We start from the raw sequence: 21979 nt of genomic DNA on the forward strand, positions 1-21979 counted from the left end.
ATCGCAGCAGCTTGAGGCCGGGCCAGTACTGGCATGGGAGACTGGCTGGGAATCCCTGGTCCTGTTGACATTTTGTACGTTTTTTTCCAAGCTTGCCCTTCCGAGTTTATTCTTCTTGAAAAAAACGTCAGAGATGGCACGTTTCCGTCAACGGCCATTCTAAGCTGAATATGCATGCCCTCGTCAGATCGCAGCCGCTAAGCAGCTTGAGGCCGGGCCAGTACCGGCATGGGAGACTGGCTGGGAATCCCTGGTCCTGTTGACATTTTGTACGTTTTATTTCCAAGCTTGCCCTTCCGAGTTTATCCTTCTTGAAAAGAACGTCAGAGATGGCACGCTTCCGTCAACGGCCATTCTAAGCTGAATATGCATGCCCTCGTCAGATCGCAGCCGCTAAGCAGCTTGAGGCCGGGCCAGTACCGGCATGGGAGACTGGCTGGGAATCCCTGGTCCTGTTGACATTTTGAATGTTTTTTTTCCAAGCTTGCCCTTCCGAGTTTATCCTTCTTGAAAAGAACGTCAGAGATGGCACGCTTCCGTCAACGGCCATTCTAAGCTGAATATGCATGCCCTCGTCAGATCGCAGCAGCTTGAGGCCGGGCCAGTACCGGCATGGGAGACTGGCTGGGAATCCCTGGTCCTGTTGACATTTTGTACGTTTTATTTCCAAGCTTGCCCTTCCGAGTTTATCCTTCTTGAAAAGAACGTCAGAGATGGCACACTTCCGTCAATGGCCATTCTAAGCTGAATATGCATGCCCTCATCAGATCGCAGCCGCTAAGCAGCCTGAGGCCGGGCCAGTACCGGCATGGGAGACTGGCTGGGAATCCCTGGTCCTGTTGACATTTTGTACGTTTTTTTTCCAAGCTTGCCCTTCCGAGTTTATCCTTCTTGAAAAAAACGTCAGAGATGGCACGCTTCCGTCAACGGCCATTCTAAGCTGAATATCCCTGCCCTCGTCAGATCGCAGCCGCTAAGCAGCTTGAGGCTGGGCCAGTACCGGCATGGGAGACTGGCTGGGAATCCCTGGTCCTGTTGACATTTTGTACATTTTTTTTCCAAGCTTGCCCTTCCGAGTTTATCCTTCTTGAAAAGAACGTCAGAGATGGCACGCGTCCGTCAACGGCCATTCTAAGCTGAATATGCATACCCTCGTCACATCGCAGCCGCTAAGCAGCTTGAGGCTGGGCCAGTACCGGCATGGGAGACTGGCTGGGAATCCCTGGTCCTGTTGACATTTTGTACGTTTTATTTCCAAGCTTGCCCTTCCGAGTTTATCCTTCTTGAAAAGAACGTCAGAGATGGCACGCTTCCGTCAACGGCCATTCTAAGCTGAATATGCATTCCCTCGTCAGATCGCAGCCGCTAAGCAGCTTGAGGCCGGGCCAGTACCGGCATGGGAGACTGGCTGGGAATCCCTGGTCCTGTTGACATTTTGTACGTTTTATTTCCAAGCTTGCCCTTCCGAGTTTATCCTTCTTGAAAAGAACGTCAGAGATGGCACGCTTCTGTCAACGGCCATTCTAAGCTGAATATGCATGCCCTCGTCAGATCGCAGCCGCTAAGCAGCTTGAGGCCGGGCCAGTACCGGCATGTGAGACTGGCTGGGAATCCCTGGTCCTGTTGACATTTTGTACGTTTTATTTCCAAGCTTGCCCTTCCGAGTTTATCCTTCTTGAAAAGAACGTCAGAGATGGCACGCTTCCGTCAACGGCCATTCTAAGCTGAATATGCATGCCCTCGTCAGATCGCAGCAGCTTGAGGCCGGGCCAGTACCGGCATGGGAGACTGGCTGGGAATCCCTGGTCCTGTTGACATTTTGTACGTTTTTTTTTTCCAAGCTTGCCCTTCCGAGTTTATCCTTCTTGAAAAGAACGTCAGAGATGGCACGCTTCCGTCAACGGCCATTCTAAACTGAATATGCATGCCCTCGTCACATCGCAGCCGCTAAGCAGCTTGAGGCCGGGCCAGTACCGGCATGGGAGACTGGCTGGGAATCCCTGGTCCTGTTGACATTTTGTATGTTTTATTTCCAAGCTTGCCCTTCCGAGTTTATCCTTCTTGAAAAAAACGTCAGAGATGGCACGCTTCCGTCAACGGCCATTCTAAGCTGAATATGCATTCCCTCGTCAGATCGCAGCCTCTAAGCAGCTTGAGGCCGGGCCAGTACCGGCATGGGAGACTGGCTGGGAATCCCTGGTCCTGTTGACATTCTGTATGTTTTTTTTCCAAGCTTGCCCTTCCGAGTTTATCCTTCTTGAAAAAAACGTCAGAGATGGCACGCTTCCATCATCGGCCATTCTAAGCTGAATATGCTTTCCCTCGTCACATCGCAGCCGCTAAGCAGCTTGATGCCGGGCCAGTACCGGCATGGGAGACTGGCTGGGAATCCCTGGTCCTGTTGACATTTTGTACGTTTTATTTCCAAGCTTGCCCTTCCGAGTTTATCCTTCTTGAAAAGAACGTCAGAGATGGCACGCTTCCGTCAACGGCCATTCTAAGCTGAATATGCATGCCCTTGTCAGATCGCAGCAGCTAAGCAGCTTGAGGCCGGGCCAGTACCGGCATGTGAGACTGGCTGGGAATCCCTGGTCCTGTTGACATTTTGTACGTTTTTTTTCCAAGCTTGCCCTTCCGAGTTTATCCTTCTTGAAAAAAACGTCAGAGATGGCATGCTTCCGTCAACGGCCATTCTAAGCTGAATATGCCTGCCCTCGTCAGATCGCAGCCGCTAAGCAGCATGAGGCCGGGCCAGTACCGGCATGGGAGACTGGCTGGGAATCCCTGGTCCTGTTGACATTTTGTACGTTTTTTTTCCAAGCTTGCCCTTCCGAGTTTATCCTTCTTGAAAAGAACGTCAGAGATGGCACGCTTCCGTCAACGGCCATTCTAAGCTGAATATGCATGCCCTCGTCAGATCGCAGCCGCTAAGCAGCTTGAGGCCGGGCCAGTACCGGCATGGGAGACTGGCTGGGAATCACTGATCGTGTTGACATTTTGTACGTTTTATTTCCAAGCTTGCCCTTCCGAGTTTATCCTTCTTGAAAAGAACGTCAGAGATGGCACACTTCCGTCAATGGCCATTCTAAGCTGAATATGCATGCCCTTGTCAGATCGCAGCAGCTTGAGGCCGGGCCAGTACCGGCATGGGAGACTGGCTGGAAATCCCTGGTCCTGTTGACATTTTGTACGTTTTATTTCCAAGCTTGCCCTTCCGAGTTTATCCTTCTTGAAAAGAACGTCAGAGATGGCACACTTCCGTCAATGGCCATTCTAAGCTGAATATGCATGCCCTCGTCAGATCGCAGCTGCTAAGCAGCTTGAGGCCGGGCCAGTACCGGCATGGGAGACTGGCTGGGAATCCCTGGTCCTGTTGACATTTTGTACGTTTTTTTTCCAAGCTTGCCCTTCCGAGTTTATCCTTCTTGAAAAAAACGTCAGAGATGGCACGCTTCCGTCAACGGACATTCTAAGCTGAATATGCCTGCCCTCGTCAGATCGCAGCCGCTAAGCAGCTTGAGGCCGGGCCAGTACTGGCATGGGAGACTGGCTGGGAATCCCTGGTCCTGTTGACATTTTGTACGTTTTTTTTCCAAGCTTGCCCTTCCGAGTTTATCCTTCTTGAAAAAAACGTCAGAGATGGCACGCTTCCGTCAACGGCCATTCTAAGCTGAATATGCGTGCCCTCGTCAGATCGCAGCCGCTAAGCAGCTTGAGGCCGGGCCAGTACCGGCATGGGAGTCTGGCTGGGAATCCTTGGTCCTGTTGACATTTTGTACGTTTTATTTCCAAGCTTGCCCTTCCGAGTTTATCCTTCTTGAAAAGAACGTCAGAGATGGCACGCTTCCGTCAACGGCCATTCTAAGCTGAATATGCATGCCCTCGTCAGATCGCAGCTGCTAAGCAGCTTGAGGCCGGGCCAGTACCGGCATGGGAGACTGGCTGGGAATCCCTGGTCCTGTTGAAATTTTGTATGTTTTTTTTCCAAGCTTGCCCTTCCGAGTTTATCCTTCTTGAAAAGAACGTCAGAGATGGCACGCTTCCGTCAACGGCCATTCTAAGCTGAATATGCATGCCCTCGTCAGATCGCAGCAGCTTGAGGCCGGGCCAGTACCGGCATGGGAGACTGGCTGGGAATCCCTGGTCCTGTTGACATTTTGTACGTTTTATTTCCAAGCTTGCCCTTCCGAGTTTATCCTTCTTGAAAAGAACGTCAGAGATGGCACACTTCCGTCAATGGCCATTCTAAGCTGAATATGCATGCCCTCATCAGATCGCAGCCGCTAAGCAGCCGGAGGCCGGGCCAGTACCGGCATGGGAGACTGGCTGGGAATCCCTGGTCCTGTTGACATTTTGTACGTTTTTTTTCCAAGCTTGCCCTTCCGAGTTTATCCTTCTTGAAAAAAACGTCAGAGATGGCACGCTTCCGTCAACGGCCATTCTAAGCTGAATATGCATGCCCTCGTCACATCGCAGCCGCTAAGCAGCTTGAGGCCGGGCCAGTACCGGCATAGGAGACTGGCTGGGAATCCCTGGTCCTGTTGACATTTTGTACATTTTTTTTCCAAGCTTGCCCTTCCGAGTTTATCCTTCTTGAAAAGAACGTCAGAGATGGCACGCTTCCGTCAACGGCCATTCTAAGCTGAATATGCATGCCCTCGTCAGATCGCAGCCGCTAAGCAGCTTGAGGCCGGGCCAGTACCGGCATGGGAGACTGGCTGGGAATCCCTGGTCCTGTTGACATTTTGTACGTTTTATTTCCAAGCTTGCCCTTCCGAGTTTATCCTTCTTGAAAAGAACGTCAGAGATGGCACGCTTCCGTCAACGGCCATTCTAAGCTGAATATGCATGCCCTCGTCAGATCGCAGCCTCTAAGCAGCTTGAGGCCGGGCCAGTACCGGCATGGGAGACTGGCTGGGAATCCCTGGTCCTGTTGACATTTTGTACGTTTTTTTTCCAAGCTTGCCCTTCCGAGTTTATCCTTCTTGAAAAGAACGTCAGAGATGGCACACTTCCGTCAATGGCCATTCTAAGCTGAATATGCATGCCCTCGTCAGATCGCAGCAGCTTGAGGCCGGGCCAGTACCGGCATGGGAGACTGGCTGGGAATCCTTGGTCCTGTTGACATTTTGTACGTTTTATTTCCAAGCTTGCCCTTCCGAGTTTATCCTTCTTGAAAAGAACGTCAGAGATGGTACGCTTCCGTCAACGGCCATTCTAAGCTGAATATGCATGCCCTCGTCAGATCGCAGCTGCTAAGCAGCTTGAGGCCGGGCCAGTACCGGCATGGGAGACTGGCTGGGAATCCCTGGTCCTGTTGACATTTTGTATGTTTTTTTTCCAAGCTTGCCCTTCCGAGTGTATCCTTCTTGAAAAGAAGGTCAGAGATGGCACGCTTCCGTCAACGGCCATTCTAAGCTGAATATGCATGCCCTCGTCAAATCGCAGCAGCTTGAGGCCGGGCCAGTACCGGCATGGGAGACTGGCTGGGAATCCCTGGTCCTGTTGACATTTTGTACGTTTTATTTCCAAGCTTGCCCTTCCGAGTTTATCCTTCTTGAAAAGAACGTCAGAGTTGGCACACTTCCGTCAATGGCCATTCTAAGCTGAATATGCATGCCCTCATCAGATCGCAGCCGCTAAGCAGCCGGAGGCCGGGCCAGTACCGGCATGGGAGACTGGCTGGGAATCCCTGGTCCTGTTGACATTTTGTACGTTTTTTTTCCAAGCTTGCCCTTCCGAGTTTATCCTTCTTGAAAAAAACGTCAGAGATGGCACGCTTCCGTCAACGGCCATTCTAAGCTGAATATGCCTGCCCTCGTCAGATCGCAGCTGCTAAGCAGCTTGAGGCCGGGCCAGTACCGGCATGGGAGGCCGGGCCAGTACCGGCATGGGAGACTGGCTGGGAATCCCTGGTCCTGTTGACATTTCGTACGTTTTTTTTCCAAGCTTGCCCTTCCGAGTTTATCCTTCTTGAAAAGAACGTCAGAGATGGCACGCGTCCGTCAACGGCCATTCTAAGCTGAATATGCATGCCCTCGTCACATCGCAGCCGCTAAGCAGCTTGAGGCCGGGCCATTACCGGCATAGGAGACTGGCTGGGAATCCCTGGTCCTGTTGACATTTTGTACATTTTTTTTCCAAGCTTGCCCTTCCGAGTTTATCCTTCTTGAAAAGAACGTCAGAGATGGCACGCTTCCGTCAACGGCGATTCTAAGCTGAATATGCATGCCCTCGTCAGATCGCAGCCGCTAAGCAGCTTGAGGCCGGGCCAGTACCGGCATGGGAGACTGGCTGGGAATCCCTGGTCCTGTTGACATTTTGTACGTTTTTTTTCCAAGCTTGCCCTTCCGAGTTTATCCTTCTTGAAAAGAACGTCAGAGATGGCACACTTCCGTCAATGGCCATTCTAAGTTGAATATGCATGCCCTCGTCATATCGCAGCAGCTTGAGGCCGGGCCAGTACCGGCATGGGAGACTGGCTGGGAATCCCTGGTCCTGTTGACATTTTGTACGTTTTATTTCCAAGCTTGCCCTTCCGAGTTTATCCTTCTTGAAAAGAACGTCAGAGATGGCACACTTCCGTCAATGGCCATTCTAAGCTGAATATGCATGCCCTCGTCAGATCGCAGCCGCTAAGCAGCCTGAGGCCGGGCCAGTACCGGCATGGGAGACTGGCTGGGAATCCCTGGTCCTGTTGACATTTTGTACGTTTTTTTCCAAGCTTGCCCTTCCGAGTTTATCCTTCTTGAAAAAAACGTCAGAGATGGCACGCTTCCGTCAACGGCCATTCTAAGCTGAATATGCCTGCCCTCGTCAGATCGCAGCCACTAAGCAGCTTGAGGCCGGGCCAGTACCGGCATGGGAGACTGGCTGGGAATCCCTGGTCCTGTTGACATTTTGTACGTTTTTTTTCCAAGCTTGCCCTTCCGAGTTTATCCTTCTTGAAAAAAACGTCAGAGATGGCACGCTTCCGTCAACGGCCATTCTAAGCTGAATATGCATGCCCTCGTCAGATCGCAGCCGCTAAGCAGCTTGAGGCCGGGCCAGTACCGGCATGGGAGACTGGCTGGGAATCCCTGGTCCTGTAGACATTTTGTACGTTTTATTTCCAAGCTTGCCCTTCCGAGTTTATCCTTCTTGAAAAGAACGTCAAAGATGGCACGCTTCCGTCAACGGCCATTCTAAGCTGAATATGCATGCCCTCGTCAGATCGCAGCCGCTAAGCAGCTTGAGGCCGGGCCAGTACCGGCATGGGAGACTGGCTGGGAATCCCTGGTCCTGTTGACATTTTGTACGTTTTATTTCCAAGCTTGCCCTTCCGAGTTTATCCTTCTTGAAAAGAACGTCAGAGATGGCACGCTTCCGTCAACGGCCATTCTAAGCTGAATATGCATTCCCTCGTCAGATCGCAGCCGCTAAGCAGCTTGAGGCCGGGCCAGTACCGGCATGGGAGACTGGCTGGGAATCCCTGGTCCTGTTGACATTTTGTATGTTTTTTTTCCAAGCTTGCCCTTCCGAGTTTATCCTTCTTGAAAAGAACGTCAGAGATGGCACGCTTCCGTCAACGGCCATTCTAAGCTGAATATGCATGCCCTCATCAGATCGCAGCAGCTTGAGGCCGGGCCAGTACGGGCATGGGAGACTGGCTGGGAATCCCTGGTCCTGTTGACATTTTGTACGTTTTATTTCCAAGCTTGCCCTTCCGAGTTTATCCTTCTTGAAAAGAACGTCAGAGATGGCACGCTTCCGTCAACGGCCATTCTAAGCTGAATATGCATGCCCTCGTCAGATCGCAGCCGCTAAGCAGCTTGAGGCTGGGCCAGTACTGGCATGGGAGACTGGCTGGGAATCCCTGGTCGTGTTGACATTTTGTACGTTTTTTTTCCAAGCTTGCCCTTCCGAGTTTATCCTTCTTGAAAAGAACGTCTGAGATGGCACACTTCCGTCAATGGCCATTCTAAGCTGAATATGCATGCCCTTGTCAGATCGCAGCAGCTTGAGGCCGAGCCAGTACCGGCATGGGAGACTGGCTGGGAATCCCTGGTCCTGTTGACATTTTGTACGTTTTATTTCCAAGCTTGCCCTTCCGAGTTTATCCTTCTTGAAAAGAACGTCAGAGATTGCACACTTCCGTCAATGGCCATTCTAAGCTGAATATGCATGCCCTCGTCAGATCGCAGCTGCTAAGCAGCCTGAGGCCGGGCCAGTACCGGCATGGGAGACTGGCTGGGAATCCCTGGTCCTGTTGACATTTTGTACGTTTTTTTTCCAAGCTTGCCCTTCCGAGTTTATCCTTCTTGAAAAAAACGTCAGAGATGGCACGCTTCCGTCAACGGCCATTCTAAGCTGAATATGCCTGCCCTCGTCAGATCGCAGCCGCTAAGCAGCTTGAGGCCGGGCCAGTACTGGCATGGGAGACTGGCTGGGAATCCCTGGTCCTGTTGACATTTTGTACGTTTTTTTTCCAAGCTTGCCCTTCCGAGTTTATTCTTCTTGAAAAAAACGTCAGAGATGGCACGCTTCCGTCAACGGCCATTCTAAGCTGAATATGCATGCCCTCGTCAGATCGCAGCCGCTAAGCAGCTTGAGGCCGGGCCAGTACCGGCATGGGAGACTGGCTGGGAATCCCTGGTCCTGTTGACATTTTGTACGTTTTATTTCCAAGCTTGCCCTTCCGAGTTTATCCTTCTTGAAAAGAACGTCAGAGATGGCACACTTCCGTCAACGGCCATTCTAAGCTGAATATGCATGCCCTCGTCAGATCGCAGCCGCTAAGCAGCTTGAGGTTGGTCCAGTACCGGCATGGGAGACTGGCTGGGAATCCCTGGTCCTGTTGACATTTTGTATGTTTTTTTTCCAAGCTTGCCCTTCTGAGTTTATCCTTCTTGAAAAGAACGTCAGAGATGGCACGCTTCCGTCAACGGCCATTCTAAGCTGAATATGCATGCCCTCGTCAGATCGCAGCAGCTTGAGGCCGGGCCAGTACCGGCATGGGAGACTGGCTGGGAATCACTGGTCCTGTTGACATTTTGTACGTTTTATTTCCAAGCTTGCCCTTCCGAGTTTATCCTTCTTGAAAAGAACGTCAGAGATGGCACACTTCCGTCAATGGCCATTCTAAGCTGAATATGCATGCCCTCATCAGATCGCAGCCGTTAAGCAGCCTGAGGCAGGGCCAGTACCGGCATGGGAGACTGGCTGGGAATCCCTGGTCCTGTTGACATTTTGTACGTTTTTTTTCCAAGCTTGCCCTTCCGAGTTTATCCTTCTTGAAAAAAACGTCAGAGATGGCACGCTTCCGTCAACGGCCATTCTAAGCTGAATATTCCTGCCCTCGTCAGATCGCAGCCGCTAAGCAGCTTGAGGCCGGGCCAGTACCGGCATGGGAGACTGGCTGGGAATCCCTGGTCCTGTTGACATTTTGTACGTTTTTTTTCCAAGCTTGCCCTTCCGAGTTTATCCTTCTTGAAAAGAACGTCAGAGATGGCACGCGTCCGTCAACGGCCATTCTAAGCTGAATATGCATACCCTCGTCACATCGCAGCCGCTAAGCAGCTTGAGGCTGGGCCAGTACCGGCATGGGAGACTGGCTGGGAATCCCTGGTCCTGTTGACATTTTGTACGTTTTATTTCCAAGCTTGCCCTTCCGAGTTTATCCTTCTTGAAAAGAACGTCAGAGATGGCACGCTTCCGTCAACGGCCATTCTAAGCTGAATATGCATGCCCTCGTCAGATCGCAGCCGCTAAGCAGCTTGAGGCCGGGCCAGTACCGGCATGGGAGACTGGCTGGGAATCCCTGGTCCTGTTGACATTTTGTACGTTTTATTTCCAAGCTTGCCCTTCCGAGTTTATCCTTCTTGAAAAGAACGTCAGAGATGGCACGCTTCTGTCAACGGCCATTCTAAGCTGAATATGCATTCCCTCGTCAGATCGCAGCCGCTAAGCAGCTTGAGGCCGGGCCAGTACAGGCATGGGAGACTGGCTGGGAATCCCTGGTCCTGTTGACATTTTGTACGTTTTATTTCCAAGCTTGCCCTTCCGAGTTTATCCTTCTTGAAAAGAACGTCAGAGATGGCACGCTTCCGTCAACGGCCATTCTAAGCTGAATATGCATGCCCTCGTCAGATCGCAGCAGCTTGAGGCCGGGCCAGTACCGGCATGGGAGACTGGCTGGGAATCCCTGGTCCTGTTGACATTTTGTACGTTTTATTTCCAAGCTTGCCCTTCCGAGTTTATCCTTCTTGAAAAAAACGTCAGAGATGGCACGCTTCCGTCAACGGCCATTCTAAGCTGAATATGCATTCCCTCGTCAGATCGCAGCCTCTAAGCAGCTTGAGGCCGGGCCAGTACCGGCATGGGAGACTGGCTGGGAATCCCTGGTCCTGTTGACATTCTGTATGTTTTTTTTCCAAGCTTGCCCTTCCGAGTTTATCCTTCTTGAAAAAAACGTCAGAGATGGCACGCTTTCATCATCGGCCATTCTAAGCTGAATATGCATTCCCTCGTCACATCGCAGCCGCTAAGCATTTTGAGGCCGGGCCAGTACCGGCATGGGAGACTGGCTGGGAATCCCTGGTCCTGTTGACATTTTGTACGTTTTTTTTCCAAGCTTGCCCTTCCGAGTTTATCCTTCTTGAAAAGAACGTCAGAGATGGCACGCTTCCGTCAACGGCCATTCTAAGCTGAATATGCATGCCCTTGTCAGATCGCAGCCGCTAAGCAGCTTGAGGCCGGGCCAGTACCGGCATGGGAGACTGGCTGGGAATCCCTGGTCCTGTTGACATTTTGTACGTTTTTTTTCCAAGCTTGCCCTTCCGAGTTTATCCTTCTTGAAAAAAACGTCAGAGATGGCACACTTCCGTCAACGGCCATTCTAAGCTGAATATGCCTGCCCTCGTCAGATCGCAGCCGCTAAGCAGCTTGAGGCCGGGCCAGTACCGGCATGGGAGACTGGCTGGGAATCCCTGGTCCTGTTGACATTTTGTACGTTTTTTTTCCAAGCTTGCCCTTCCGAGTTTATCCTTCTTGAAAAGAACGTCAGAGATGGCAAGCTTCTGTCAACGGCCATTCTAAGCTGAATATGCATTCCCTCGTCAGATCGCAGCCGCTAAGCAGCTTGAGGCCGGGCCAGTACCGGCATGGGAGACTGGCTGGGAATCCCTGGTCCTGTTGACATTTTGTACGTTTTATTTCCAAGCTTGCCCTTCCGAGTTTATCCTTCTTGAAAAGAACGTCAGAGATGGCACGCTTCCGTCAACGGCCATTCTAAGCTGAATATGCATGCCCTCGTCAGATCGCAGCCGCTAAGCAGCTTGAGGCCGGGCCAGTACCGGCATGGGAGACTGGCTGGGAATCACTGATCGTGTTGACATTTTGTACGTTTTATTTCCAAGCTTGCCCTTCCGAGTTTATCCTTCTTGAAAAGAACGTCAGAGATGGCACACTTCTGTCAATGGCCATTCTAAGCTGAATATGCATGCCCTCGTCAGATCGCAGCTGCTAAGCAGCCTGAGGCCGGGCCAGTACCGGCATGGGAGACTGGCTGGGAATCCCTGGTCCTGTTGACATTTTGTACGTTTTTTTTCCAAGCTTGCCATTCCGAGTTTATCCTTCTTGAAAAAAACGTCAGAGATGGCACGCTTCCGTCAACGGCCATTCTAAGCTGAATATGCCTGCCCTCGTCAGATCGCAGCCGCTAAGCAGCTTGAGGCCGGGCCAGTACTGGCATGGGAGACTGGCTGGGAATCCCTGGTCCTGTTGACATTTTGTACGTTTTTTTTCCAAGCTTGCCCTTCCGAGTTTATCCTTCTTGAAAAAAACGTCAGAGATGGCACACTTCCGTCAACGGCCATTCTAAGCTGAATATGCATGCCCTCGTCAGATCGCAGCCGCTAAGCAGCTTGAGGCCGGGCCAGTACCGGCATGGGAGACTGGCTGGGAATCCCTGGTCCTGTTGACATTTTGTACGTTTTATTTCCAAGCTTGCCCTTCCGAGTTTATCCTTCTTGAAAAGAACGTCAGAGATGGCACACTTCTGTCAACGGCCATTCTAAGCTGAATATGCATGCCCTCGTCAGATCGCAGCTGCTAAGCAGCTTGAGGCCGGGCCAGTACCGGCATGGGAGACTGGCTGGGAATCCCTGGTCCTGTTGACATTTTGCATGTTTTTTTTCCAAGCTTGCCCTTCCGAGTTTATCCTTCTTGAAAAGAACGTCAGAGATGGCACGCTTCCGTCAACGGCCATTCTAAGCTGAATATGCATGCCCTCGTCAGATCGCAGCAGCTTGAGGCCGGGCCAGTACCGGCATGGGAGACTGGCTGGGAATCCCTGGTCCTGTTGACATTTTGTACGTTTTATTTCCAAGCTTGCCCTTCCGAGTTTATCCTTCTTGAAAAGAACGTCAGAGATGGCACACTTCCGTCAATGGCCATTCTAAGCTGAATATGCATGCCCTCATCAGATCGCAGCCGCTAAGCAGCCGGAGGCCGGGCCAGTACCGGCATGGGAGACTGGCTGGGAATCCCTGGTCCTGTTGACATTTTGTACGTTTTTTTTCCAAGCTTGCCCTTCCGAGTTTATCCTTCTTGAAAAAAACGTCAGAGATGGCACGCTTCCGTCAACCGCCATTCTAAGCTGAATATGCCTGCACTCGTCAGATCGCAGCCGCTAAGCAGCTTGAGGCCGGGCCAGTACCGGCATGGGAGACTGGCTGGGAATCCCTGGTCCTGTTGACATTTTGTACGTTTTTTTTCCAAGCTTGCCCTTCCGAGTTTATCCTTCTTGAAAAGAACGTCAGAGATGGCACGCGTCCGTCAACGGCCATTCTAAGCTGAATATGCATGCCCTCGTCACATCGCAGCCGCTAAGCAGCTTGAGGCCGGGCCAGTACCGGCATAGGAGACTGGCTGGGAATCCCTGGTCCTGTTGACATTTTGTACATTTTTTTTCCAAGCTTGCCCTTCCGAGTTTATCCTTCTTGAAAAGAACGTCAGAGATGGCACGCTTCCGTCAACGGCCATTCTAAGCTGAATATGCATGCCCTCGTCAGATCGCAGCCGCTAAGCAGCTTAAGGCTGGGCCAGTACCGGCATGGGAGACTGGCTGGGAATCCCTGGTCCTGTTGACATTTTGTACGTTTTATTTCCAAGCTTGCCCTTCCGAGTTTATCCTTCTTGAAAAGAACGTCAGAGATGGCACGCTTCCGTCAACGGCCATTCTAAGCTGAATATGCATGCCCTCGTCAGATCGCAGCCGCTAAGCAGCTTGAGGCCGGGCCAGTACCGGCATGGGAGACTGGCTGGGAATCCCTGCTCCTGTTGACATTTTGTACGTTTTTTTTCCAAGCTTGCCCTTCCGAGTTTATCCTTCTTGAAAAGAACGTCAGAGATGGCACACTTCCGTCAATGGCCATTCTAAGCTGAATATGCATGCCCTTGTCAGATCGCAGCAGCTTGAGGCCGGGCCAGTACCGGCATGGGAGACTGGCTGGGAATCCCTGGTCCTGTTGACATTTTGTACGTTTTATTTCCAAGCTTGCCCTTCCGAGTTTATCCTTCTTGAAAAGAACGTCAGAGATGGCACACTTCCGTCAATGGCCATTCTAAGCTGAATATGCATGCCCTCGTCAGATCGCAGCCGCTAAGCAGCCTGAGGCCGGGCCAGTACCGGCATGGGAGACTGGCTGGGAATCCCTGGTCCTGTTGACATTTTGTACGTTTTTTTTCCAAGCTTGCCCTTCCGAGTTTATGCTTCTTGAAAAAAACGTCAGAGATGGCACGCTTCCGTCAACGGCCATTCTAAGCTGAATATGCCTGCCCTCGTCAGATCGCAGCCGCTAAGCAGCTTGAGGCCGTGCCAGTACCGGCATGGGAGACTGGCTGGGAATCCCTGGTCGTGTTGACATTTTGTACGTTTTTTTTCCAAGCTTGCCCTTCCGAGTTTATCCTTCTTGAAAAGAACGTCAGAGATGGCACGCGTCCGTCAACGGCCATTCTAAGCTGAATATGCATGCCCTCGTCACATCGCAGCCGCTAAGCAGCTTGAGGCCGGGCCAGTACCGGCATAGGAGACTGGCTGGGAATCCCTGGTCCTGTTGACATTTTGTACATTTTTTTTCCAAGCTTGCCCTTCCGAGTTTATCCTTCTTGAAAAGAACGTCAGAGATGGCACGCTTCCGTCAACGGCCATTCTAAGCTGAATATGCATGCCCTCGTCAGATCGCAGCCGCTAAGCAGCTTGAGGCCGGGCCAGTACCGGCATGGGAGACTGGCTGGGAATCCCTGGTCCTGTTGACATTTTGTACGTTTTTTTTTCCAAGCTTGCCCTTCCGAGTTTATCCTTCTTGAAAAAAACGTCAGAGATGGCACGCTTCCGTCAACGGCCATTCTAAGCTGAATATGCCTGCCCTCGTCAGATCGCAGCCGCTAAGCAGCTTGAGGCCGGGCCAGTACCGGCATGGGAGACTGGCTGGGAATCCCTGGTCCTGTTGACATTTTGTACGTTTTTTTTCCAAGCTTGCCCTTCCGAGTTTATCCTTCTTGAAAAGAACGTCAGAGATGGCACGCGTCCGTCAACGGCCATTCTAAGCTGAATATGCATGCCCTCGTCACATCGCAGCCGCTAAGCAGCTTGAGGCCGGGCCAGTACCGGCATGGGAGACTGGCTGGGAATCCCTGGTCCTGTTGACATTTTGTACGTTTTTTTTCCAAGCTTGCCCTTCCGAGTTCATCCTTCTTGAAAAGAACGTCAGAGATGGCACACTTCCGTCAATGGCCATGCTAAGCTGAATATGCATGCCCTTGTCAGATCGCAGCAGCTTGAGGCCGGGCCAGTACCGGCATGGGAGACTGGCTGGGAATCCCTGGTCCTGTTGACATTTTGTACGTTTTATTTCCAAGCTTGCCCTTCCGAGTTTATCCTTCTTGAAAAGAACGTCAGAGATGGCACACTTCCGTCAATGGCCATTCTAAGCTGAATATGCATGCCCTCGTCAGATTGCAGCTGCTAAGCAGCCTGAGGCCGGGCCAGTACCGGCATGGGAGACTGGCTGGGAATCCCTGGTCCTGTTGACATTTTGTACGTTTTTTTTCCAAGCTTGCCCTTCCGAGTTTATCCTTCTTGAAAAAAACGTCAGAGATGGCACGCTTCCGTCAACGGCCATTCTAAGCTGAATATGCCTGCCCTCGTCAGATCGCAGCCGCTAAGCAGCTTGAGGCCGGGCCAGTACTGGCATGGGAGACTGGCTGGGAATCCCTGGTCCTGTTGACATTTTGTACGTTTTTTTTCCAAGCTTGCCCTTCCGAGTTTATCCTTCTTGAAAAAAACGTCAGAGATGGCACGCTTCCGTCAACGGCCATTCTAAGCTGAATATGCATGCCCTCGTCAGATCGCAGCCGCTAAGCAGCTTGAGGCCGGGCCAGTATCGGCATGGGAGACTGGCTGGGAATCCCTGGTCCTGTTGACATTTTGTACGTTTTATTTCCAAGCTTGCCCTTCCGAGTTTATCCTTCTTGAAAAGAACGTCAGAGATGGCACGCTTCCTTCAACGGCCATTCTAAGCTGAATATGCATGCCCTCGTCAGATCGCAGCTGCTAAGCAGCTTGAGGCCGGGCCAGTACCGGCATGGGAGACTGGCTGGGAATCCCTGGTCCTGTTGACATTTTGTATGTTTTTTTTCCAAGCTTGCCCTTCCGAGTTTATCCTTCTTGAAAAGAACGTCAGAGATGGCACGCTTCCGTCAACGGCCATTCTAAGCTGAATATGCATGCCCTCGTCAGATCGCAGCAGCTTGAGGCCGGGCCAGTACCGGCATGGGAGACTGGCTGGGAATCCCTGGTCCTGTTGACATTTTGTACGTTTTATTTCCAAGCTTGCCCTTCCGAGTTTATCCTTCTTGAAAAGAACGTCAGAGATGGCACACTTCCGTCAATGGCCATTCTAAGCTGAATATGCATGCCCTCATCAGATCGCAGCCGCTAAGCAGCCGGAGGCCGGGCCAGTACCGGCATGGGAGACTGGCTGGGAATCCCTGGTCCTGTTGACATTTTGTATGTTTTTTTTCCAAGCTTGCCCTTCCGAGTTTATCCTTCTTGAAAAAAACGTCAGAGATGGCACGCTTCAGTCAACGGCCATTCTAAGCTGAATATGCCTGCCCTCGTCAGATCGCAGCCGCTAAGCAGCTTGAGGCCGGGCCAGTACCGGCATGGGAGACTGGCTGGGAATGCCTGGTCCTGTTGACATTTTGTACGTTTTTTTTCCAAGCTTGCCCTTCCGAGTTTATCCTTCTTGAAAAGAACGTCAGAGATGGCACGCGTCCGTCAACGGCCATTCTAAGCTGAATATGCATGCCCTTGTCACATCGCAGCCGCTAAGCAGCTTGAGGCCGGGCCAGTACCGGCATAGGAGACTGGCTGGGAATCCCTGGTCCTGTTGACATTTTGTACATTTTTTTTCCAAGCTTGCCCTTCCGAGTTTATCCTTCTTGAAAAGAACGTCAGAGATGGCACGCTTCCGTCAACGGCCATTCTAAGCTGAATATGCATGCCCTCGTCAGATCGCAGCCGCTAAGCAGCTTGAGGCCGGGCCAGTACCGGCATGGGAGACTGGCTGGGAATCCCTGGTCCTGTTGACATTTTGTACGTTTTATTTCCAAGCTTGCCCTTCCGAGTTTATCCTTCTTGAAAAGAACGTCAGAGATGGCACGCTTCCGTCAACGGCCATTCTAAGCTGAATATGCATGCCCTCGTCAGATCGCAGCCGCTAAGCAGCTTGAGGCCGGCCCAGTACCGGCATGGGAGACTGGCTGGGAATCCCTGGTCCTGTTGACATTTTGTACGTTTTTTTTCCAAGCTTGCCCTTCCGAGTTTATCCTTCTTGAAAAGAACGTCAGAGATGGCACACTTCCGTCAATGGCCATTCTAAGCTGAATATGCATGCCCTCGTCAGATCGCAGCAGCTTGAGGCCGGGCCAGTACCGGCATGGGAGACTGGCTGGGAATCCCTGGTCCTGTTGACATTTTGTACGTTTTATTTCCAAGCTTGCCCTTCCGAGTTTATCCTTCTTGAAAAGAACGTCAGAGATGGCACACTTCCGTCAATGGCCATTCTAAGCTGAATATGCATTCCCTCGTCAGATTGCAGCCGCTAAGCAGCCTGAGGCCGGGCCAGTACCGGCATGGGAGACTGGCTGGGAATCCCTGGTCCTGTTGACATTTTGTACGTTTTTTTTCCAAGCTTGCCCTTCCGAGTTTATCCTTCTTGAAAAAAACGTCAGAGATGGCACACTTCCGTCAACGGCCATTCTAAGCTGAATATGCCTTCCCTCGTCAGATCGCAGCCGCTAAGCAGCTTGAGGCCGGGCCAGTACCGGCATGGGAGACTGGCTGGGAATCCCTGGTCCTGTTGACATTTTGTACGTTTTTTTTCCAAGCTTGCCCTTCCGAGTTTATCCTTCTTGAAAAAAACGTCAGAGATGGCACGCTTCCGTCAACGGCCATTCTAAGCTGAATATGCATGCCCTCGTCAGATCGCAGCCGCTAAGCAGCTTGAGGCCGGGCCAGTACCGGCATGGGAGACTGGCTGGGAATCCCTGGTCCTGTTGACATTTTGTACGTTTTATTTCCAAGCTTGCCCTTCCGAGTTTATCCTTCTTGAAAAGAACGTCAGAGATGGCACGCTTCCGTCAACAGCCATTCTAAGCTGAATATGCATGCCCTCGTCAGATCGCAGCCGCTAAGCAGCTTGAGGCCGGGTCAGTACCGGCATGGGAGACTGGCTGGGAATCCCTGGTCCTGTTGACATTTTGTATGTTTTTTTTCCAAGCTTGCCCTTCCGAGTTTATCCTTCTTGAAAAGAACGTCAGAGATGGCAAGCTTCCGTCAACGGCCAATCTAAGCTGAATATGCATGCCCTCGTCAGTTCGCAGCAGCTTGAGGCCGGGCCAGTACCGGCATGGGAGACTGGCTGGGAATCTCTGGTCCTGTTGACATTTTGTACGTTTTATTTCCAAGCTTGCCCTTCCGAGTTTATCCTTCTTGAAAAGAACGTCAGAGATGGCACGCTTCCGTCAACGGCCATTCTAAGCTGAATATGCATGCCCTCGTCAGATCGCAGCCGCTAAGCAGCTTGAGGCTGGGCCAGTACTGGCATGGGAGACTGGCTGGGAATCCCTGGTCGTGTTGACATTTTGTACGTTTTTTTTCCAAGCTTGCCCTTCCGAGTTTATCCTTCTTGAAAAGAACGTCAGAGATGGCACACTTCCGTAAATGGCCATTCTAAGCTGAATATGCATGCCCTTGTCAGATCGCAGCAGCTTGAGGCCGGGCCAGTACCGGCATGGGAGACTGGCTGGGAATCCCTGGTCCTGTTGACATTTTGTACGTTTTATTTCCAAGCTTGCCCTTCCGAGTTTATCCTTCTTGAAAAGAACGTCAGAGATTGCACACTTCCGTCAATGGCCATTCTAATCTGAATATGCATGCCCTCGTCAGATCGCAGCTGCTAAGCAGCCTGAGGCCGGGCCAGTACCGGCATGGGAGACTGGCTGGGAATCCCTGGTCCTGTTGACATTTTGTACGTTTTTTTTCCAAGCTTGCCCTTCCGAGTTTATCCTTCTTGAAAAAAATGTCAGAGATGGCACGCTTCCGTCAACGGCCATTCTAAGCTGAATATGCCTGCCCTCGTCAGATCGCAGCCGCTAAGCAGCTTGAGGCCGGGCCAGTACTGGCATGGGAGACTGGCTGGGAATCCCTGGTCCTGTTGACATTTTGTACGTTTTTTTTCCAAGCTTGCCCTTCCGAGTTTATTCTTCTTGAAAAAAACGTCAGAGATGGCACGCTTCCGTCAACGGCCATTCTAAGCTGAATATGCATGCCCTCGTCAGATCGCAGCCGCTAAGCAGCTTGAGGCAGGGCCAGTACCGGCATGGGAGACTGGCTGGGAATCCATGGTCCTGTTGACATTTTGTACGTTTTATTTCCAAGCTTGCCCTTCCGAGTTTATCCTTCTTGAAAAGAACGTCAGAGATGGCACGCTTCCGTCAACGGACATTCTAAGCTGAATATGCATGCCCTCTTCAGATCGCAGCCGCTAAGCAGCTTGAGGCCGGGCCAGTACCGGCATGGGAGACTGGCTGGGAATCCCTGGTCCTGTTGACATTTTGTATGTTTTTTTTCCAAGCTTGCCCTTCCGAGTTTATCCTTCTTGAAAAGAATGTCAGAGATGGCACGCTTCCGTCAACGGCCATTCTAAGCTGAATATGCATGCCCTCGTCAGATCGCAGCAGCTTGAGGCCGGGCCAGTACCGGCATGGGAGACTGGCTGGGAATCCCTGGTCCTGTTGACATTTTGTACGTTTTATTTCCAAGCTTGCCCTTCCGAGTTTATCCTTCTTGAAAAGAACGTCAGAGATGGCACACTTCCGTCAATGGCCATTCTAAGCTGAATATGCATGCCCTCGTCACATCGCAGCCGCTAAGCAGCTTGAGGCCGGGCCAGTACCGGCATGGGAGACTGGCTGGGAATCCCTGGTCCTGTAGACATTTTGTACGTTTTATTTCCAAGCTTACCCTTCCGAGTTTATCCTTCTTGAAAAAAACGTCAGAGATGGCACGCTTCCGTCAACGGCCATTCTAAGCTGAATATGCATTCCCTCGTCAGATCGCAGCCTCTAAGCAGCTTGAGGCCGGGCCAGTACCGGCATGGGAGACTGGCTGGGAATCCCTGGTCCTGTTGACATTCTGTATGTTTTTTTTCCAAGCTTGCCCTTCCGAGTTTATCCTTCTTGAAAAAAACATCAGAGATGGCACGCTTCCATCATCGGCCATTCTAAGCTGAATATGCATTCCCTCGTCACATCGCAGCAGCTAAGCAGCTTGAGGCCGGGCCAGTACCGGCATGGGAGACTGCCTGGGAATCCCTGGTCCTGTTGACATTTTGTACGTTTTTTTTCCAAGCTTGCCCTTCCGAGTTTATCCTTCTTGAAAAGAACGTCAGAGATGGCATGCTTCCGTCAACGGCCATTCTAAGCTGAATATGCATGCCCTTGTCAGATCGCAGCCGCTAAGCAGCTTGAGGCCGGGCCAGTACCGGCATGGGAGACTGGCTGGGAATCCCTGGTCCTGTTGACATTTTGTACGTTTTTTTTCCAAGCTTGCCCTTCCGAGTTTATCCTTCTTGAAAAAAACGTCAGAGATGGCACGCTTCCGTCAACGGCCATTCTAAGCTGAATATGCCTGCCCTCGTCAGATCGCAGCCGCTAAGCAGCTTGAGGCCGGGCCAGTACCGGCATGGGAGACTGGCTGGGAATCCCTGGTCCTGTTGACATTTTGTACGTTTTTTTTCCAAGCTTGCCCTTCCGAGTTTATCCTTCTTGAAAAGAACGTCAGAGATGGCAAGCTTCTGTCAACGGCCATTCTAAGCTGAATATGCATGCCCTCGTCAGATCGCAGCCGCTAAGCAGCTTGAGGCCGGGCCAGTACCGGCATGGGAGACTGGCTGGGAATCCCTGGTCCTGTTGACATTTTGTACGTTTTTTTTCCAAGCTTGCCCTTCCGAGTTTATCCTTCTTGAAAAGAACGTCAGAGATGGCACGCTTCCGTCAACGGCCATTCTAAGCTGAATATGCATGCCCTCGTCAGATCGCAGCCGCTAAGCAGCCGGAGGCCGGGCCAGTACCGGCATGCGAGACTGGTTGGGAATCCCTGGTCCTGTTGACATTTTGTACGTTTTTTTTCCAAGCTTGCCCTTCCGAGTTTATCCTTCTTGAAAAAAACGTCAGAGATGGCACGCTTCCGTCAACGGCCATTCTAAGCTGAATATGCCTGCCCTCGTCAGATCGCAGCCGCTAAGCAGCTTGAGGCCGGGCCAGTACTGGCATGGGAGACTGGCTGGGAATCCCTGGTCCTGTTGACATTTTGTACGTTTTTTTTCCAAGCTTGCCCTTCCGAGTTTATCCTTCTTGAAAAGAACGTCAGAGATGGCACGCGTCCGTCAACGGCCATTCTAAGCTGAATATGCATGCCCTCGTCACATCGCAGCCGCTAAGCAGCTTGAGGCCGGGCCAGTACAGGCATGGGAGACTGGCTGGGAATCCCTGGTCCTGTTGACATTTTGTACGTTTTTTTTCCAAGCTTGCCCTTCCGAGTTTATCCTTCTTGAAAAGAACGTCAGAGATGGCACGCTTCCGTCAACGGCCATTCTAAGCTGAATAAGCATGCCCTCGTCAGATCGCAGCCGCTAAGCAGCTTGAGGCCGGGCCAGTACCGGCATGGGAGACTGGCTGGGAATCCCTGGTCCTGTTGACATTTTGTACGTTTTATTTCCAAGCTTGCCCTTCCGAGTTTATCCTTCTTGAAAAGAACGTCAGAGATGGCACGCTTCCGTCAACGGCCATTCTAAGCTGAATATGCATGCCCTCGTCAGATCGCAGCTGCTAAGCAGCTTGAGGCCGGGCCAGTACCGGCATGGGAGACTGGCTGGGAATCCCTGGTCCTGTTGACATTTTGTACGTTTTTTTTCCAAGCTTGCCCTTCCGAGTTTATCCTTCTTGAAAAGAACGTCAGAGATGGCACACTTCCGTCAGTGGCCATTCTAAGCTGAATATGCATGCCCTCGTCAGATCGCAGCAGCTTGATGCCGGGCCAGTACTGGCATGGGAGACTGGCTGGGAATCCCTGGTCCTGTTGACATTTTGTACGTTTTATTTCCAAGCTTGCCCTTCCGAGTTTATCCTTCTTGAAAAGAACGTCAGAGATGGCACACTTCCGTCAATGGCCATTCTAAGCTGAATATGCATTCCCTCGTCAGATCGAAGCCGCTAAGCAGCCTGAGGCCGGGCCAGTACCGGCATGGGAGACTGGCTGGGAATCCCTGGTCCTGTTGACATTTTGTACGTTTTTTTTCCAAGCTTGCCCTTCCGAGTTTATCCTTCTTGAAAAAAACGTCAGAGATGGCACGCTTCCGTCAACGGCCATTCT

The 21979-nt window shown here is 51.6% G+C and overlaps 17 pseudogenes; all 17 read left to right on the forward strand.

Annotated features, from left to right (window-relative positions):
- Positions 1 to 146: 146 nt before the first annotated feature.
- Positions 147 to 265, forward strand: LOC141054950 (5S ribosomal RNA; annotated as a pseudogene).
- Positions 266 to 342: 77 nt separating this feature from the next.
- On the forward strand, positions 343 to 461 carry LOC141054958 (5S ribosomal RNA; annotated as a pseudogene).
- A 461-nt stretch (positions 462 to 922) lies between these two features.
- On the forward strand, positions 923 to 1041 carry LOC141059215 (5S ribosomal RNA; annotated as a pseudogene).
- A 1639-nt stretch (positions 1042 to 2680) lies between these two features.
- On the forward strand, positions 2681 to 2799 carry LOC141051928 (5S ribosomal RNA; annotated as a pseudogene).
- Positions 2800 to 3456: 657 nt separating this feature from the next.
- Positions 3457 to 3575, forward strand: LOC141052004 (5S ribosomal RNA; annotated as a pseudogene).
- A 1049-nt stretch (positions 3576 to 4624) lies between these two features.
- Positions 4625 to 4743, forward strand: LOC141054966 (5S ribosomal RNA; annotated as a pseudogene).
- A 461-nt stretch (positions 4744 to 5204) lies between these two features.
- Positions 5205 to 5323, forward strand: LOC141056589 (5S ribosomal RNA; annotated as a pseudogene).
- A 1456-nt stretch (positions 5324 to 6779) lies between these two features.
- Positions 6780 to 6898, forward strand: LOC141058018 (5S ribosomal RNA; annotated as a pseudogene).
- Positions 6899 to 7171: 273 nt separating this feature from the next.
- Positions 7172 to 7290, forward strand: LOC141054968 (5S ribosomal RNA; annotated as a pseudogene).
- A 1041-nt stretch (positions 7291 to 8331) lies between these two features.
- LOC141056044 (5S ribosomal RNA) lies at positions 8332 to 8450 on the forward strand (annotated as a pseudogene).
- A 77-nt stretch (positions 8451 to 8527) lies between these two features.
- On the forward strand, positions 8528 to 8646 carry LOC141054976 (5S ribosomal RNA; annotated as a pseudogene).
- A 657-nt stretch (positions 8647 to 9303) lies between these two features.
- On the forward strand, positions 9304 to 9422 carry LOC141058362 (5S ribosomal RNA; annotated as a pseudogene).
- Positions 9423 to 9695: 273 nt separating this feature from the next.
- LOC141054980 (5S ribosomal RNA) lies at positions 9696 to 9814 on the forward strand (annotated as a pseudogene).
- A 1049-nt stretch (positions 9815 to 10863) lies between these two features.
- Positions 10864 to 10982, forward strand: LOC141058240 (5S ribosomal RNA; annotated as a pseudogene).
- A 665-nt stretch (positions 10983 to 11647) lies between these two features.
- Positions 11648 to 11766, forward strand: LOC141056108 (5S ribosomal RNA; annotated as a pseudogene).
- A 77-nt stretch (positions 11767 to 11843) lies between these two features.
- Positions 11844 to 11962, forward strand: LOC141054985 (5S ribosomal RNA; annotated as a pseudogene).
- A 77-nt stretch (positions 11963 to 12039) lies between these two features.
- On the forward strand, positions 12040 to 12158 carry LOC141056600 (5S ribosomal RNA; annotated as a pseudogene).
- The last annotated feature ends 9821 nt before the right edge of the window (positions 12159 to 21979 follow it).

This window comes from Dendrobates tinctorius, unplaced genomic scaffold, assembly GCF_039654945.1.
Source record: "Dendrobates tinctorius isolate UK_male_01 unplaced genomic scaffold, ASM3965494v1 ptg000011l, whole genome shotgun sequence".
Classification (NCBI taxonomy): Eukaryota; Metazoa; Chordata; class Amphibia; order Anura; family Dendrobatidae; genus Dendrobates; species Dendrobates tinctorius.